Source organism: Trachemys scripta, chromosome 17 (genome assembly GCF_013100865.1).
Source record: "Trachemys scripta elegans isolate TJP31775 chromosome 17, CAS_Tse_1.0, whole genome shotgun sequence".
NCBI classification, from domain to species: domain Eukaryota; kingdom Metazoa; phylum Chordata; order Testudines; family Emydidae; genus Trachemys; species Trachemys scripta.
In genome coordinates this window covers 18,525,829-18,545,063 of record NC_048314.1, presented here as the reverse complement: position 1 = coordinate 18,545,063, position 19,235 = coordinate 18,525,829, and the positions used below count along the sequence as shown (strand labels likewise).

Here is a 19,235-nt window from a genome sequence, read left to right as displayed (position 1 = left end):
TCCACTCTGCACAAAGCTACTGCTGATCAGAGCGGGGAAGGATTCAACCAGCCAAGCTGGGTCTGGAATCAGCGGATACCCCGTTTCGCATCCCTCAAGACCAGGAACCCCATCTCATGAAAGGAGCCTTTTATTGCATCAGCAGCATACTTTTGAGTACATTGATGCCCTATGAATCAGATGCGTGACTGAGAACTGGGAATTCTTTCGGTTTTAATATCCCTCCATCAGGGGACACTGTATCATAAGAACATAAGAACGGCCATACTGGGTCAGGTCAAAGGTCCATCTAGCCCAGTATCCTGTCTTCCGACAGTGGCCAATGCCAGGTCCCCCAGAGGGAATGAACAGAATAGGGAATCATCAAGTGATCCATTCCCTGTCTCTCATCCCCAGCTTCTGGCAAAGAGGTTAGGGACACCATCCCTGCCCATCCCGGCTAATAGCCACTGATGGACCTATCCTCCATGAATTTATCTAATTCTTTTTCGAACTCTGTTATAGTCTTGGCCTTCAAAACATCCTCTGGCAAGGAGTTCCACAGGTTGACTGTGCATTGTGTGAAAAAATACTTCCTTTTGTTTGTTTTACACCTGATGCCTATTAATGTCATTTGGTGACCCCTAGTTCTTGTGTTATGTTATCCTGGCTTTGTTGATTTAGTGGGCCTTTTCCATCTCTAATTAGGGTTAATCTGGGATTTGATTCAAATATATTTTTAAATGATTCTTTATTCAAAGTCAAAGTTCTACCCCAGAGTGGTACATAACAAAGTAACTGTCATTGATAAACCTGGTGGAGAAACGTCAATGGAATCATATTCCATTGGAATATGCAGTTCTGTCTAAATCAAAATCTTTCACAAAATCAGGTTAATTTTGTCAGAATTTCATTTAAGAAGTAAACTGGGGGAGGGAAGGAAAGTTCCAACACAGTCAAAACAGCCCACTGCAACAAAATCTTTTGATTTTTTTATTTCGAAAAGACTTAAAAAAAAATTTAAAGTCAAAATCAACATGAAATGTTTCAATAAACCCGAAACAATTTTTCTTCTCAGAATTTTCTTTGCAGAGAATATGGAAATATTCAGTTTTTGCACCAAGTCAGAACAATATCAGATTTGGAAATCTCAAAATCCTTTGTGAAATAGAACTTCCATCCTCCACACAGCGCTAGTCATTATACACAAGAGAGAACTTTTTATAAGATTTCCTCTGACTTACAAGTACAAAGTCTACCAAGATCTTTACAGAATATTTTTTGCAGCCATCCCTTTAGCCCACGTTATTTGGTCTAGTTTTGTTCTTAAGCAACCAGTGAGAAGCAAGGAAACAGAATAAAAGGTGGCTTCTAGAAAGATTCAGGAAAAAATAACCCCCACTCCCTCCCATAATACTTCTCCTGATCACTTGAATAGGCAGATATTTTCTCCTTGCAGAGTGAAATTAATAACAAGACGCTATTTTTTAGAGCATGTGAAGATGAGCTACCACCATGAGGGTATGATTGAGTAATAAATCCACCAGCTGCTAGGGAAGAACAAGAGGTTACAATTAGAGCTTTAAATAGGAAAGGGAAAATATTGGTTACCACCTGCAGCATCACTAACCCTTGTGATTTTATAATGCATCTCATGATAATTCACGATTATCTGAAAGCCCCAGCTCCTGGAATCATGTGAAAACACCAGAATCTTAGCTCTCAATGAAAAAGAAAAGGAAGATTTTAGCCCCCGTGGTTGCAGAGAAAAGCTTGAAAATGTGATCCCTACCGGCTCAAAAACTGAAAGGCAACTGACCAGAGCTCCAAAGATGGTATTACGAATAATCGTGATTTTTAACCTCAATCTCAGTATTTGTGGAGCCTGACTCATGATTTTTCAGCACTTTTTTTTGGCAATATTGCACCAAAGAGCTGAGGTGTCTTCTAAAGAGCTGACGTACTTTCTGAGGTTGGGACTGAAGAGGCCTAAACCGCTAGGACATAAGGTGCTCTGCCAGTGGAGTGAGGTCCCTCCACTCTTATACTCTTCTTTCTGCCTGTGCCTTGCCCTCTGATCTGGGAAGGGGCTGGATAACCAATTCCCAGACAAGTCCCCCTCTTAGTCAGTACTCTGAGATGAAACCTTAATGGTTCCCTTCATCAGACCCATCAGTGCCTGGTGCTCTTTAATGAGGGTGCACGCTAAGCACGCAGCTCAGTAACTCACCCAGTCTCTCATCTGTATTAACCCATCCTCTGAAAGGACTGTCCTGTTTCTGCTCAGTGAGGTCTGACAGGTGCCTCTAAGCCAAAATGCAGCCCAGAACCCAACACCTCCCCACTCAACTGCATCAGCTGCAGTTGTGTCCCGGGAGCTGAGAGCATAGTGTCCTGGGGGTCTATGAGAGACCCAAAGACGTATGACTGAGCAGCAGGTGACATGCTGCTGGAATGGAGAAGGCCAACAGGGAGGGTCTCTGATGCTGGAAAGCGGTGATTTACGACTGACTTATCCACAAGTTTCCATGGGAACTGCAGTGCCGATTCAATACCCCTTTGGATGGGGTACCCTAAGAACCCATCTGCTTAGGTCAGGCCTCAGACTGCTCCCCAGTTTCTGTAACATACCCATTGGTACCAACAATCTTGCTTGAGAATTCAGGCTACATTGGGCTCGATCTTGGCTGCTTTTCCTGACACCATGAGAAGCTTTGCTGTGCAACTACGTTCATCTTTCCTTTTTGTCCATTTCAGTTTCAGGGGAGGAGGTCAGTAGGGAGGAAGATGTAACAGGCAAAGACACCTCCAAGCAGGGGCTAGAAGATCTAGTCCCCTCCTGCCTGCACATACCATTAAGGTCTCTCACAAATGTGGCACCATCCAACAGCAATGTGCGTGACGTTCCGTTCCACCACATGGACTTTGCATCCATGTCCCTGGGCACCGCATCAAAGCCACCTGCCGTTTGCAAAGCCAGATTCAACGTCCCAAAGGGCTTTTGTGTCCAAGAAGAATTTTAATGAGGGAAGCAATGGGGACAAAAGGAGACTGGATTTTCCACCAGCAGTGTTGCCAGAATGAAGCATTTTGAGAGCCTCCATTAGTGCTAATATTACAGCATTTGTTTGTTTATTCAGGAAAAGCAACAGGCTATGGTAGCTTGTAATTACCACTTATCCTGCACTAATACAGATAAGCACTTTTTTCCAAGATGAAAATGTGTACTTATAGGAATAACAACTTGGAAGGGGTGTTGCTATTTTCTCACGGTGCATTTTGCTCTCACCGAAAACGAATCTAATGGAATTGAAGCTTTTCATAGGATTCAGCACTCAATCCTGTTATGGGATGGGCATGATGTGAAAAGATAGATAGATGGACAGAGAGATGGAGAGAATTTTTCTGGGGTAATGAAGTGCAATCTATTACGAAACAGACCTATTGTACAGCAGTCAGAGGGAAATGTTTTTATGTATAGTGCCATTAGCTGTGCATGGAGCTTTAGAGATAACCACAATCACAAGGACACGCTGATTTCAGTGGCAGTTAGGAACCTAATTATGCTTAAGGACCTGGGCCAAGGTCCCCACCCACAGGGGAACAGAGTACTTCTGAGAAATTCTATTCCTGGATTCAGAACAGATTTTGGTGGTGCAGGACAGCAGTCCAGTTGCTGCATAAAGTATGATCACACCCAGTGTTGAATCAACAATGGGGATTTTCACCTGGTTCCTCCCCTTCCTCAGCCTTTCCTTTCTCTCCTTTTCTTTTTACCAAGCCCTTCTCTTTCATGCCATTTCTTCTGACCACTCGTGTCACTGCGTTGAGCTAGTTTCCGATCCCACTCGAACACATTATTGCTGTTGCTTTCCTAGCTGTGACCAAAGCCGCGTGCTGCACTCGGGTGTGTGCATGGTGTATGAACGTGAGTTACTGACTTTCCAACCAGCCGTTCAGTGCAGGGGCACAGGAGCAGGGATGCCCTCCCTGATGTTTAAACCCTATCTCCGTTCCATGGTACGTTTCTTCTCCATCCACATTGCTCCTCCTCCTCTCTCAATCTCGCTCTCATATTTTTTAGCCCAATTCCCACTTTCAGGCTGTATTAATATCAGAGCCGTTACCAATTGCTTGGAAATACCCCAGGGAGATGCAATAGCTGCAGGTGCCAAAGTTGAGCTAACACGTGTCCTAGATCTTTGTTTGAAAATGTCTCTTCTCACTACCCCATCAATCTGCCCTATTTTGCAATAGCATGTGGCCCTCTTGGAGGCGTGACTATTGAGTGGAGAGCACACAACTGATTAGTGATCAAAGAATCATAGCGCTCAGAGATGGAAAAGGCTTGCTGGGATTTCCCCCCAGTCCCCAGCAGTATATTCACCGATACATGATCTAGTCCAGTTTTAAATGATGCAAGAGATGGGCCTAGCAAAGCTGTTCCTCGGTCCCTATTTTTAACACAGCTGCCCACATGTTTTCAGAAATGGCTTTGAGAGCTCTTGACAAACAGCTTCCTGTTCCAGGGGGACTTCAATTTATCGCCGATCAGCACTAAGGACCATCGGCCCACTGTCCTTTGGTATTCGCAGACCAAAATAACACAACTGCTCAAGCACCTCCAAGAAGTCCACCGGCCATTGTGTGGAGGGACTGTTGTCCGGCAGCTGCTGTATGTTTGTTTGCAGACACCCTTGTGAGAATGTACCAGCCATTGTTAAGGGACCTGGAGCAGAGTTTCAGGTGGTAAAGAGCCCAGAGGTTAATACTACCCCCAAACACTCAAGTTCAGAAGAAAACTTTCCCAGCTTTGGTAAGATCTCACAGTTCCAGGTCTCTTGCTCCCAAACCCGAGACGATAACCAAGCATCAGTGGTCAAGTCCCTCTACGCTACAGATTGTTTCCTGGACACAACCGAATTGCACACATCCTGAACAAGTTTCTGATTGCTGATTGGCTGTGCCCACCCAGTCAATACGGTGAGCTAAGTGGCACAAGCTCTGTCCACCAGGCAGGGCTTAGGGAGCAGTACAGAATGCTGAGGGGGAGGGGGAAGACCTGTCACTCATTGCCTTCAATAATGTCTGCATAAAGCTAGCAACACCGCATACAAAGGGAAGGGGAGTGGAGTGGGGATGGTCCCTGTGCAGACCCGACCGTGTCTGGCCATGGTGGATTGGTCATCATCTACTGGATCCTAACAGATGATTCCCCAGAAGAAGCAGATAAAAGGCAAGGTCCCTGCTAACGTACTCTGGGGGAAAATCCCTCCTTGACCTCACATCTGGTGATGAGTTTAACCCCAGAAACGTGAGCAAGGATGGCCGTACTTAAGCATCTAGCCTCGGTTACACCCCAGGACTGGTGTCCAAGCGATTGTCTAATCCATTGTCTCTTTCAGCTCTCCCCAGAATCCTGAAGCGACAGCACACAACGAGGGAGCCCACCCTGCTGCTCCTGTCCGAGAGAGCTTCTCTCACTCCTTCAGCAGGGCTGCCCACTGGGACCAAAATGTCACTGAAGACAAATAGTCTCCATAGAAATTCTGCACGGCTGTGTTCTGCTGCCAGAACTGAGACGTGCAGGGACAGAAAGCATGGGGGAATCTGGGGTGTTGGATTAGCCAGAGCCGTTCATGCCAGGGATTACATCCATCTCCATCACATGGGCAAAAGGCTCTCAGTAGATGATTGATGGGATGCACATTTTCTCTCTTGTCTCTCCCTCTTTCCCTAGTGCTATCTGATCCTCTCCTGCTACCATCCCAATCTCTCAACTATAGTTCTACGGTGGCCATAAGGATCTATCGGGAGAGCAAATGAAAAAAGAAGACAATCCAGTGGTGAAGTGCATCCTTTCTGGACATTGCTATTACCAGCCTATCTTTGGTACTTACATAGCCCCATCAGCAGGAGATCTCTGTGCCTCGCAATGTTTCTATCCTCACAACATTCCTGTGAGATATGAGTGCCCCCATATTACAGATGGCAAAACTGAGGCACGGATTGACTGAGTACTGGCCCACGGTCACACAGGAAGTTTGTGGTAAAGCAGAAAATGGAACGCAGCTCTCCTGGGTCCCAGACTAGCAACGCAACCATTGGACCATCCAGCTCACTTCAGTATTTGTTTTATGTCCCCTCACTGCAACTATGAGTCAGCAGAACTGGAAGGACCCAGCATCCCAGGACATTAGTATGAATAGACAGCGGCAGGGGCAGGGGCAGCATCCCCTCTCCTTTTGCAATACTCCCCCTCTCCTTGTGAGTCAATGTCCTTTGCTGGCATCCTCAGGGCACAGCCTCAGGAATATTTAGTTTCCTCTCTAGCCTTCTGTGAGAGGGTGGCTGTTTTATTTATGGAGCGTTGGGAGGGACAGGTTATTGGGGATTTCCGTTCCACGGCAGGTGAAATGTATTGTGTTCTGTTGCCTTTTTTATGAAGTTAGGTGTTAGCCATATATTGTTAGGAATCTTGGGGCTCTTTGACCCGGGAGTGCCTGTATCCCTAAAAAATACGGTGGTACCTGAGTTAACTAATTCAGCCTTAAATTCCTTTTTCTTTGGCTTTTGAACCAAATATGCCTCTCTCAAAGATAGGGCTTTATATTGCTGGAAATGCAAAAAAGTTGAGAAATAAAAAGTTAAATTGTAACTCCGTCCTGTCACTTGGACCCAAAATTTGTATGTGTTTTTTTTTAAGTTATGCAAAATCTAAAGTTAATAGAAATATGGTGGTGATTTTTTAAATGAAAAGGCTTTTTAAAAAATGGATTTAAACATCCCCCCTGCAAATGCTGCAGCACTGGGAAGCAACAAGTGAAACTGACGGTAAACAAAAGTGAAAATTATTAATCTATTGTCATCAAAGTTGAGTGAAGCGCAGAATGTAAACAAACCGCATCAATAGTTAAAAGTAACACAGGAGCGCAGGTTAAGGAGATGGAGGGATGGATGTGATTTTTCAACCTGACAATAGTGTCCCTTTAAAGTTGTATTATTATGAGAATTAGAATTTTTAATGGCATGGTTCGAAGAACAAAGCATCAGACGGCCAGAAGTAACAAACACATTAAACTGAAAGGACAGAATTTTGCAGTCTAAAATTACAGCTATAAATAATTGTTCTCTCTTGAACTTTGCTCTTGCAGTAGGATATGGCCATTTGCCTCCTTTTAGATTCATGCAGAACAACAAGCTGGAAAGCTGAATTCCCTATTTCTCTCTGGACTCCTTTTGCTCCCCCCGCCCCGAGTCATGCCAGCTGCCACTGAAATGAATCGACAGGAGACAGCCAGGCTGTGGACGTCCCAGGATTTCCTGAGCGTGTGTGATTCGCAGGGGGGTTGATGCACAAGCCGGGGCATCAGGAGAAGGAGGTTAGGCATGGGTCAACGGCAACTGTGTTACTGCAGGAGCTGAGCTCTGACTAAGCCATTTTAGGATAGAACAAGGGGAAAGTTTGGTCACTATAAACTCAGTGATTTATTTGAGAAATTCCTAGGAGAAAAGGAGTCACAGAGAGGTCTCGAAACTGCAGGCGGAAGTAACTTAATGCGTCACTAAATCCATCCTCGGTTTAACTCCTTCAGTTTCAGTGGGCTAACACCGAAGGGGGAGTGTGGAGCAATATGCAAACCATACTGCAAGCCTTAGGAAATATGCAGCGAGAAGAAGGGGAAAGACAGTCCTTGTCTGGGAAGCTTATTGAATGTTTGGAGTCAGGTATCTCACAGTTTACAGTCAGGGATCCCACAGTTTACAGGAGGGAGAATGCCCCTGGTCCTCAAAGCCCTGCTGCTCTATTGTAGACTCTATGGGGCATGGATCACGTCTCTCTCCCTCTCTCTGCTGGCACAATGGGGCCCTGATCCTGAATGGACACATCTCTTTCCAAACACAAAGCCGGTAACTAGGCATGTCACTGGTGCATGCCTTTGGGAATGAGCGTGGGTTTCTTTTGCAGCAATGCAGAATGGAACTTGCAGTGATTGTGGAGATGGGCGAGGACTTTTCTGGTCTCGAGCTGGGGGAACAGAACACCCTGTTCGAGTGGTCAGAGCAGGGTGCTGGAGCTTAGCAGTAGCGGAGTCGGGATGTCAGGGCTGAAGCCGTGGCTTCTTCACTCGCTACATAAAGTGCCGTGTGCACTGAGGGTGCGCGATATAAATGTATAACAATAAAATCATAGCATGATCTGGGATGGTGGGGCCCCAGAATTAACAAATTGGGGTTCTCAGGACATGGGAAATGGAGAGAATTCTTGCAGAGTCGGGAACCACTGATGTCAATAAACAGGTAAGTCTGTAACAGGGAGGAAGGGATGGGGTGGGGGGGATATGGCCCTGAGCTTCATCTTGAAGCTTTCCCAAAGTCTGCACTGTGTGAGCTGTCCCAGGACTGCTGGAGGGAGCATGAGAAAGGGCTCCCGACTGGTATTTCCTGCTTGGTTTGTGCGATCGCAGCAGATTCTCCAGGATTGGATGCCGTGGGATATCATCACACAGGACAGGAATGCACAGCAAGGAAAAGGAGAGGAGTTTGCCCTATCTCCAGTGCTGCTTGGACGGCAAGCCTGGCCCAATTCCTTGTTATGCTCTGGACGCTGTGCTGCTCAGGCAGTGCAAAGCAGATGCATACAGGCCATAGCTGGGTCAGCAAATAAGTTTCCTGGTGGAACTCCCCAGTATGGTAAAGCTGGCAGAGACAGCTTCTTCACCAGCCGCTCCACACACTGGCATGGGGGCATGGCCCGGGCTTGGTGGGAATGGCTGTGGGGAAGTTCCTTTCTGCTACACGGATTCTTTCCTGGTATTAGGTGCCTTAGGGATCTTCAGCTAGGGATAGTGGTTAGAGCAGCTCCTACGTGGTGCTAGTTGATGCCAGGATTAGGCCAGCACAGAATAAAGGAGCTGTAACTGGTTCCTTGGTGCCCTCCCCCCACCCATCCACCTACCCACTGTACCAAGCAGAGTTCAGACACACAGGGCATCTTGCTGTCCATCTCTGGAAAGGCACTGGGCCAGAACCTCAGCCACTCTGATTCACACCCGCTGAAGATCTGGCCCCCCTGTGTTTATCTGCCACAGGAAAAGGAGCCCCCAAACCTCATTCTCAGCACCTAAGGACTCTCCATATGGGGTTTCTGGTTTAGACCTAATGTCCCTGGGAAACACTGCGGTAATTTTAGAGGAAACTTTTGTGCATGCAAAGATAACAGAAGATGCTCAAGCTCATCTGAACTGAAGAGCCACTACTCTTCCTTAAGGCCCATTCTCCAGGGTTCACTGCTTGCCCACCGTACTGCCCATTTCAGACTCTAACCAATCCAAAGTCACCAAGAGAGAAATCTAAGCACTGAAGGTGCTGTGTGCTTCCTACCAACAGTGTCCTGCCATGGCGAGGCACTGCCTCAAAGAGAAGGCTAAAGACAGAAAACAAACCAAGCAAGCAATAATTCTGGGCACGCACCCAGCTCCACCAAGCTGCCTACAAAGCCTGGTGTTGTTGGATAGGAAAGCCAAGCAGCATCCAGACTCGTTCCAAGTTCAATCAGAAGGATGGTGTCCACGCACAGTGGGTCGAACGACACCTAGTACTTTCTATTGTATTTTCCCAGATCTAGGAGGGATACATGTCCCTCTGCTAAGTGGTAGCTTCCTCGGTTTGCTGCAGAGGAATATAAAATGGTACAGAACGTACAGGTCAAGATTTTGTACTAGGAGAGAGAAGGACAGAAACCTACCAGCCAACATTCAGGCTAACTATGATGAAATAGAATGTGATGGCCAGTTACTGCATCCATTGGGAGCATTTCAGTGGCACCTCCGGTAACACGTCTGTTAATCTTATTCAGAGAGCAACATTTATCAGGTAGACAAGACGGAGGGAGAGAGCCAAACAAGAGAAATGAACCGGTGGTTCTAGCCAACAGTGAAATGAATTCCAGGCATCAGGAGCACTTGAAATCCCTCTCAGAAGAAAGGTGCCCTTCTTTCGAACAGCTGTAAAGCTGCCAACCAATGTGAATATGAGAAACTCACAAGGGGCCTAATCCATCCCTGGTGTAACTCCACTAAGTCATCAGAGACACATTTGTCTCAAGGGCCTTCACCCCTATTCCCTCCTGCATGTTCCATGCACCCTACTGAAGGCCGCTTGGGAAGGCCACGTCTACCATTTCAGTAGAACATGTGGTTGTCGAAGAGCAAGCAAAATGCATGGTGGCCGTGACTTAGGTAAATGAATGTCTGTGGGGCCAATGAGGAGAAGCAAAACCATTCTTAGACCCAGTGCTGGCTTCTGGCTATCCTAACTGCTCCATCCCTTGTTGAGATCACTCGGCTTTCCCCATTCCCAACACACAGGAGCTCAGCTCTTCTGGAGAGAGAGGGGTATTCCCCAGGCTCACCTCCCTCGGAGTGTGACCCTGTGGACAGTGACAGCATCGCTTTCCAGGGGGCTGACTCTCTGACTTCCTGTCTCACACTGCACATTGATAGTGAATTCTTGCCAGACCGGCATTCAGAACTAAAAGGAACCCTTAGTTCAACTACCAGCAAGACCCCCCGCAAGAGTCTGGCCAGGCACTGGAAAGTACACCTCTACCCCGATATAACTCTGTCCTCGGGAGCCAAAAAATCTTACCGCGTTATAGGTGAAACCGCATTATATCAAACTTGCTTTGATCCGCCAGAGAGCGCAGCCCCGCCCCCCCGGAGCACTGCTTTACCACGTTAGATCTGAATTCGTGTTATATCGGGTCGCGTTATATCGGGGTAGAGGTGTATTAACACAGGCTGTGAGAGGCTCCTTTCCAGGACCCCTTTGACACTGGGTCACCCAGTTCCACTGAAATGAAGTTTAATGGTGACGACATGCAAACAGCAGAAACATAGTTCCTAGGCACTGCCCCGCCAGGAAGAAAACACAGCAGAATAACGCCCTGGTTTTCTGGAAAGCTGGCATCAGGAACAAGAATCGATCTGGGCCAGTTCACGGCAGTTGGGTGCGCCAGTGTTTTTTTTTTTCTGCAGGTTGCAATTTTGGGAGAAAAGAAATTCAGCCCCTCTGGGGGGATGCAAGAGCCTCTTTTGGCCGCCTTCTGCGTGGGGGGAAGAGTCACCTGCAGACTCCGCTCCTAAGCTTGTGCTCAGAGGGGCGCTGCTCGTCTGCTGGGGCCGATGTACAGGAGAGGTCTACCCTGGCCTGGATCAGAGTGAAGCCTCAGAGAAGGTATTTTCCGAATCTGAGCTCACAAGCTTTGCTAGTTCGCAGTAGAAAAGAGCAACAGGAGCTGCACTTTGCAGCAATGTACGTCCGACCCAAACAACAGAGACAGCATGGGTGATCATGGGGGAGGGATAGCTCAGTGGTTTGAGCATTGGCCTACTAAACCCAGGATTGTGAGTTTAATCCTTGAGGTGGCCACTTAGGGATTGGGGGCAAAATCAGTACTTGGTCCTGCTAGTGAAGACAGGGGGCTGGACTTGATGACCTTTCAGGGTCCCTTCCAGCTCTATGAGATAGGTATATCTCTCTTTAATTGATAAATTGATCATTGCTCACAGAGAAAGACAAAAGGCAGGAGAGACAATTCTTGAACCTGGGACTCGGGGCATAGTCCTAGACCATGGGGAGGAAGTCCACGGTATGGGGGAAAAGACCAACTCTACCAACTATATTAAAAATTCCAACTATGCGAATATAAACTATCAACTACTCACAAATTTATTTACAGAGTATAAGGATAAAAGCTGGAGAAATCTGTGGCCACAGGGACCCCATGAGGCAGTAAAAAGGAACAGGAGAGGCACTGGCCTGTACTGCCTCTTATGCCCTCAGTCCGGAGCACGAGGTGAACTACTGTGTATGTGACACCCGCTTGTTAGAATTTCTGGACTCGGGCGCATGGGGCACATGCGCATCCAGGTGTGGAGCACGCATAGGGACTGGCACTTGAACAGTGGCTCTCAAACTTTTTTCGTGGTGACCCCTTTCATATAGCAAGCCTCTGAGTGCAACCCCCCCCCTTATAAATTAAAAACACTTTTTATATATTTAACACCATTATAAATGCTGGAGGCAAAGTGGGGTTTGGGGTAGAGGTTGACAGCTCGTGAACCCCCATGTAATAACCTCGCGACCCCCTGAAAGGTCCTGACCCCCAGTATGAGAACCCCTGCACTTGAAGAAGAATAGAGAGACAGGGTGGGAGGTAGGTAATAATATTACTCTGTGGTCTAGAGATGGGGAACTAAGGCAGAAAGAGATGAAGTGATTTGCCCAAGGTCATTCAATCTGTGGCAGAGTCACGCACTGAAATTAGATCTCCCAAGTCCCGGTCCATTGTTTTAGCCACAAGACCATCCTTCCTCTAAATGGAGTCTTGTTTGTGAGTGGAGCCTGGCAGAGTTCCATTACACTTCTCCACACCATAGTCAAACCCGGGGCAGAAGCTCTTTGTGCGTGGGCTGTTTGCGGAGAAAAGACACACAACAAAACGATGCATCTTCAGAGTTTCCCTCACTGCAGCAGTCATTAGCTGAGTGCTCATTCCTCCATCAATGCCACCTCCTCTCCCAGGCTGGCAGCACCGGGGATCTGTGTGTGCACACGCATGTATATTATGGATTCAATTCAGAGTTCAGGGCTGAATTTGTTTCTCCAAGCATCGAAAACTGACGTCAAGGCGCGAGAGCTACACTACTCGATGCAAATCACTAACCCCACCACAATATCCTCTGCATGGGTGAAGCTTTTCGGGATGGTAACCTTAGTTTTGGTGAATGTCTGATACTTAGCAGAAGACAAAGTACAGAAAACAACGGCTTGTGCCACTGGCAGTAATTTATATGGCAAACAACACTTTCAGTTAATCATTTATTGCAGCTTCGGTGTCTCCGAATCAATAAGGCAAGTGCACCATGGATATTAGCATCGATATCCTACTTAAATTTATCAATAGGCAGCCTTGAGAAGAGACTTAAATGCCAGAAGAAATGTTCCATTTATATGCTTTTCCTCCCTTAAACTAATAACACCGCACAGGCAAAGCCTTAAATTTTAACACCAAGCCCAGAGTACAGACAATTTTCATTCTAAACGTCAACCCTCTTGCCTTTTGATGTTGCCAATGATATAAAACACAGGCTCTCCTAAGCTAGTTCCCCAATGTGGAGCGTCTGAATCCTTCCCATGCTGTCAGACATTGCTTAGGGCATGAACAAGGCTCTGCCATCTCTATCGCGAGCTGCTCTTTGCACTTCCACCGAGTTCAGTCCCATAAGTTTTCCCTCTCTGAGTACTCTTTGACAGAGGGATTCTTAGGGCCCGTCCCCTTTTGTGTCTTCCACCAGCTGTCTAATGGCATGCCTGCACTTAGGCTCCTTAAATAAGCATGTTTCCTTCCTCAGCTATTTATATAAGAGGGTTTTTCCTCTTGCATAAATTTCCATTATTGAAGTGTGGCTTACGTCTCTCTCACTCCTCATATTGATTCCCTGGTCACAACATTATTCTCCTTCCCCACGTGGGAAATGATTTACCGTTGTGTTATTCTTCTGTTAGAGCGAGAGATCTTGGTAAGAGGGTTTTTACCGCACGTCCCTGGCATATAAATACTGTTGGGGCGACAGGAATCAAGTATTTATTTCGGTTGCCATAAATGTGGTCTCCGGAGCAACATATTTTGAATGGAATTAAGGCCCATATCACTGGCTTTATTGTGAATAAGATGTAGCTGTTTAGATTAGGAGACTGGACAAATGGGGCTGGGTCATACAAACCAGCCCAAAATTTCAGCCAAAACTAGAGCTGAGGAGGAGAGGAGGGGAATTAGAGAGATATCAGGACTGTATAGATCAGATATTGAGTATGATGTCAAGTCACAATGAGCAGGCAATAGATGAGGGAGGAAGATGCAGTGAGGAAGAGCAGATGTTGGAATGTGGTGCTGGTAGGTAAGATGAGCAATGGGACAAGTGAGTTGGGAAGAGGTCTCAGATGGGAAATGGGTAGAAGGGAACCAAGTCACAGCAAAGACCTCATTCCCAAAGATGCAGGCTCAGAGTTGCATGTGGAAAATCCGTATGTATTTGCTTTGCGCACAATTATTGCACCTATATATGCAAATTGTCACTGATGCGTATGTGGGCAAATGGCCAGATGTGTATCTCACATGCAAATGGTCAATTCCCTCTCTCCATTGCAGTAACCGCATGAGCAAATTCGATCAATAATTGCATGTGCACTCTTCGCATGCATAACTGCACCCATGAACTTTTGAAAACCAGAACCGTATCTAACTTATTTTCAGGAATAAAAAAAGCGAAAAGACCACTCCAAAATGAGCAGACGATGCTTCTTGGAACTGTATATCTGAGCCAGATGGATGGCTCATTTACAGACAGTTTTTACCCACAGACTTCAAAATATTTTACAAAGGAGTAGTGTTATTCCCATTTCACAGAGAGGGCAACTGAGCCACAGTGCAGTGCCAAGAACAGAATCCAGGTCTGTTATCAACATGGCACCAAATAGCTATTTACTATGGGTCAGATCCTCATCGGGTGCAACTTGGGATAGTTCAATGGAAATCAATGGAGCTCTGTTACGCTGATTCACTTCAGTTGAAGATCTGGCCCCGAACGTCTACTAATCACATATGCTAAACACAAAGACTTTCTCCTCTTTCTCCTAGCCCTCCATAATATACACACCGCACTATAAGATCAGTCTGCCAGTAGTGCGTGAGTTCAGTTCTAGGGTTATGAAGGTCCCATCTGTCACACTTTTAAATAATTGGCTGATTATTATGGATTCATTCGGTATACGTTGTGATAATGTTAATCAAGATGAATTAATAGAGTCCTCACACAGCTGGCATACAGTATGCGCTCCCTTGGGAATTCCACTGCCATTTAGAAATTAATTAATGGACCTATAATTTTACAGTGGCGCTGCCCGGGCAATTGCCGTAATTGTAGGAATTTAATAGTCACCTGATTTACAGGATGTCAGTTCAGCAGAGCCAACAGAAAGAAAACGAGAAAAGCCACAGATCACCATGGGCAAGCAGCTGGGTCCATTGTTTGAGCATCAAACCATTTCACTTAAATCCATCTGCAACAGCGGCATGCCCCACCCCCACTGGGTGCTGCCTCGGTTTCCCCTCTGACTCGCTAATGGATGCCCACACAACCACACTTCAAGGAACATTCCCCTTCTTGGGGCCAGGTTTATTAAGACACAGCAGGACAAAGAGGTCCCTCAGCCTTCCCAGGCGCCAGCCGTTCCTTTTCTGTTCCTGCCTCCACTCGACTCTCCTGGAGCCCAGGTCCCCTGGCTATGCTAAGCTCCTCTTAGCGAGGCGTCCTGCTGATCTGAACCCACTCAGTCCCTCCTGGGCCCCAGTTCACTCATCTCCAGTCCCAATCCAGACCCCCGGCCACTGCCCTTCCCCACCCAGGCACCTGCCCACTGCAAGAGCACCCCGCACCAGGTCTTTCACAGTATATTCTCCTTCCTGCTCGGAGGACAGCACCTCTTATACTCGGTGCCCACTCTGGGCTTCTAACACATCATCCAGAGCTCTGAGGCCTTAACCCTTTTCCAGCCCCAGCTCACCCTGTGACACCATCTCAGGGAGAGCGGACGATTCCGGAAGTAACCCTCTCACATTAATGGACACTTCCAGGGGAAAACCAGATCCCAGAGGGCCTGAGAACCAAAACCTTTGGGCTCCATTTTGATTCAGGACAAATAAAAATAAAATTAACCTGGATTTTCTAAAGAGCCTAGGGGAGTTAGGCGCCCAGTTCCCAATGAAATTTAACAGGCTCCATAGACAATCCCAGCCGACGACATTACATTTACTGCAAATTGAAAACGTTCCCACATCTCTCCGCTGAAAAGCAAGTGCCATTGTTGAATATACAGTAGATGAGCTGGCCTTTGTTAGTCACTTTTATTCTCGCAATGGAAAAATTTGGTGAGTACAAGTTATAGAGTTGACCTCCTGACTAGCAACTTTTATCCAGCAAAGAATGCAACGCCCCTCAGTTACCGCTAATGCAATCTGACAGCGCTCTGTTCACACTGGCATGGCAGCTGTGCCTTTCCTCTGAGGACTGTTTCCTTCACAGCTTTACAGGCCCAGGATCATGCCAGCACAGATTGCAAATATGCACCAGTGAGTATCTCGGCGGGCAAGGGGCTATGGAGGGGAGACGTGACAGAGAGAGGCGAGTTGGTTCGTTCTTTGGGATGAGTCTTCCTATGCTGGCAGCACTGCAGAGAACAAACACCTGCAGCCAAACGCCAGCCTGGCTACCTCCGGTGCTTTTCACACACGAAGGCTGGTTTTGCAGGAGCGCTGAGTGGTCACACATCCTTGCGAGCACCTCACACGGCACCTGTAGAGTCTAAGCCACAACACGCTTTTAAGGAGGGCACGTCTACATGGCCAAAAAAAACCCACGGCAGTGAGTCTCAGAGCCCGGGTCAAACTGACTGGGGCTCACGCTGCGGCGCTAAAAATAGCACTGTCATTGTCTGGGCTCTGAAACCCAGGGAGGGGTCAGGGTGTTGGGAGTCAGAGCTCCAGCCTGAGCCCAAATGTCTACACTGCAGTTTCTAGCCATGCAGCGTGAGCTCTGCAAGCCCAAGTCAGTTGACCCAGACTCTGGGACGTTCTGCTGCAGGTTGGTTTTTTTTGCTGTGTAGACGTACCCTAAGACACTCTTTACAGCCACTGCTGAGATGTAACTCCAATAACAACCAGTCCTCCTGAGTCCAATCCCTGCCTCACTCCAGACACCTGGCACTGCCCACAGCCAGCAGCACTAGTGCATTTTCACCTGAAGTCCAAAGACTTTCCACCCTCTTCTCCTTTCTGTCCATATCCCCTGTCGGTTTTGCTTTCTTCGCACCAGCGGGTGGCTTTGTCTATCTGTCCACATCCCAGACCTTGGTCTCTTCCACCTGGGAGAGACAGGGTTGATTCAGGACATCGCGTGCTCTCTCCTTCTCTCCGTTGTCTGTCAGGACCGCACCTACTGTGCAGTCAAGTCAGCGTCCCCAGGGGACATTGGGGGAAGCTCAGGAAACCAGCCTCAAAGTTGGCTTTACCTTTGAAAGGTAGAGCCCTCTTGTCTGACTGTGAGGGAGGGCTGTCATCTGTTTGCAGAGCCAGCCGTAAAATCCCTGCCCCTTAAACAAGAAAACAAATGTGACTTGCACCCTTTCTGCCGCTGCCCGACATGGGGAAGATGCAGACTTGTTGCTAGCGTAGAGAGGGATGCTCAGATTTCTAACATTCCTGTTAAAACTATAGCGCCCTAAACAAAATGCTCTGGGACATACACACACACACACTCTGATTCATGTCTGAAACATATCAGAGGTACATTCTGTGTCTGATTAAGACTATATATATATATATATATATCTTATACATGGTTACCCCGTGATAAAAAAAAGTCCTTGTATAAAACCCAGAACATCTGCCAGAGTTTCCAGCCCTCCTCGGTGCAAAACACAGTACACTCCCCTCCAGAAATCTTGACTCCGGACATCCAGGGTTGAGTTTGCTGGGGTGAGGAAGGTTCCCTTTAGGAATTCAGTACTCTGCAGTTTGCTCTCTCTGGAGAGCTAACCCTTTCCCCCTAACCCCATCCAAATGCCCTTTTAATCAGTTGCCTTTGGAACTCCAAAGCATCCCAAGCAGAGATGGCTTTGACATTTGAAGAATCTGCATGTGTGGGTCCTTATATGACCCCGTAAATCAAGCCTGTCAGGGTTTGTTAAACACTAGACACAGCTTCAGCGCTGCCCTATTTAGTTAACGCTCCAGACAAGACTAACTGCTCTTCAAAGAGACACATCCTGCAGCTTTGCTCTCCCACGACTATTGTGACTCCGCAGAACAGAGAGTAGTAAAGAAGCGGATTTATGTGCCAGTCAGCACAGCAGATGTGACTCAGAAGATGTAATGAGTGCGGATATCAGTAACTGGAGTGCTACCAATGGAGGATTAGTCACATAGTCGCTCTCAAGTCATAAGCACACACCGACCAATGCAGCATTGACGAGCCATTGTCAATCATTCAGGTCCAAAACTAAATTTCAGGAGGGGGGAAATTTTTACAAAAACTAAAAAAAAAAAAAAATTGTCATGATTATTCTTCCTCATGGGAAAAACAGAGTTTCAACTATTTTCCTACAATACTGGAAACCCAAACACAACAGCACAGGGCAAGTTCATGGGAATCAAAAGTAAAAGTGACTATAAAGAGAAAATGAAAATAACCAGTCTAGTTCAGGCTAGTGAAGTGCAAAATACCAACTAACAGCACGATGAGGAATAAATTAGGCTGATAACATTCTTTCAGTTTTACTAATCTAAAGTGCTACAGGGAAAGCATTTTATTAAACACACAATTTGTATCTGGACAGTGTCCCATTTAATAATCGACACCAATTTCCCAGGATTTAACATCATTTCAGATCAGGTTATCTGTAAAAGGATGGGCCAAATCAGATTACAGTGCTTGTCACCCAACATATATTTAATCCAAGAGCCTTGTACCTAAAACGCTAGCCCCGCATTCACCCCTTGATATGGGCTTTCCTGTTGCCTTCCTCCAGGCCACTGGCCAATAGCATCTGCTGCTACCTGCTCTCGCCTTGCGTCACCCCTTTGAAATGAACACCATGCCGGCACCTTCGGAGCTTTGCTTGGGCAGATTCGCACCCAGTAATATCATACCACAGAGTGTAACCTGGCTTAGGCCTGGGTAGCCAGAAGAATCTGATGCGGATGCTGCTCCTTATGAGAAATAAAAGCAGCACTCTGGCAATGGAAGTTGTTCAGACACATTCTATTGCTGGTGAAGGAACTAAGTGAGTTACTCAGGGCAACAACTTCCTCTCAGATACACATCTGGCCTGATTCCTCCATGGCCTTGCACCTTGCTACTGGTCACTGTCGAGCAAGCATAGAATATACGCAAGAGAGACATGCACAGGGGAGAAAAATCCACCCTTTATGTAGCAGCAAACAGCACGGTTAGGACCCAGGAGCAGCGATTCCATAGTGAGATCATTGACATATATTCCTGGCTGCGTTCACAACCAGCAACAAAAGGGGCGAAATGCAGGTTTGGTGCACGTTACGTTGCAGGGCTCGAAACAGGAGGGAGCCTCCTACAGAAGGAGTGTACCTGAGCACCCGCCGGGTCCACTGCACCAGG

At 47.0% G+C, this 19,235-nt stretch overlaps 1 protein-coding gene across 2 annotated transcripts in view; it reads right to left on the bottom strand.

The window, feature by feature from the left end:
• RXRA (retinoid X receptor alpha) overlaps positions 1–19,235 on the bottom strand; it is a 228,275-nt gene that overhangs the window by 41,938 nt on the left and 167,102 nt on the right. The window lies entirely within an intron of this gene.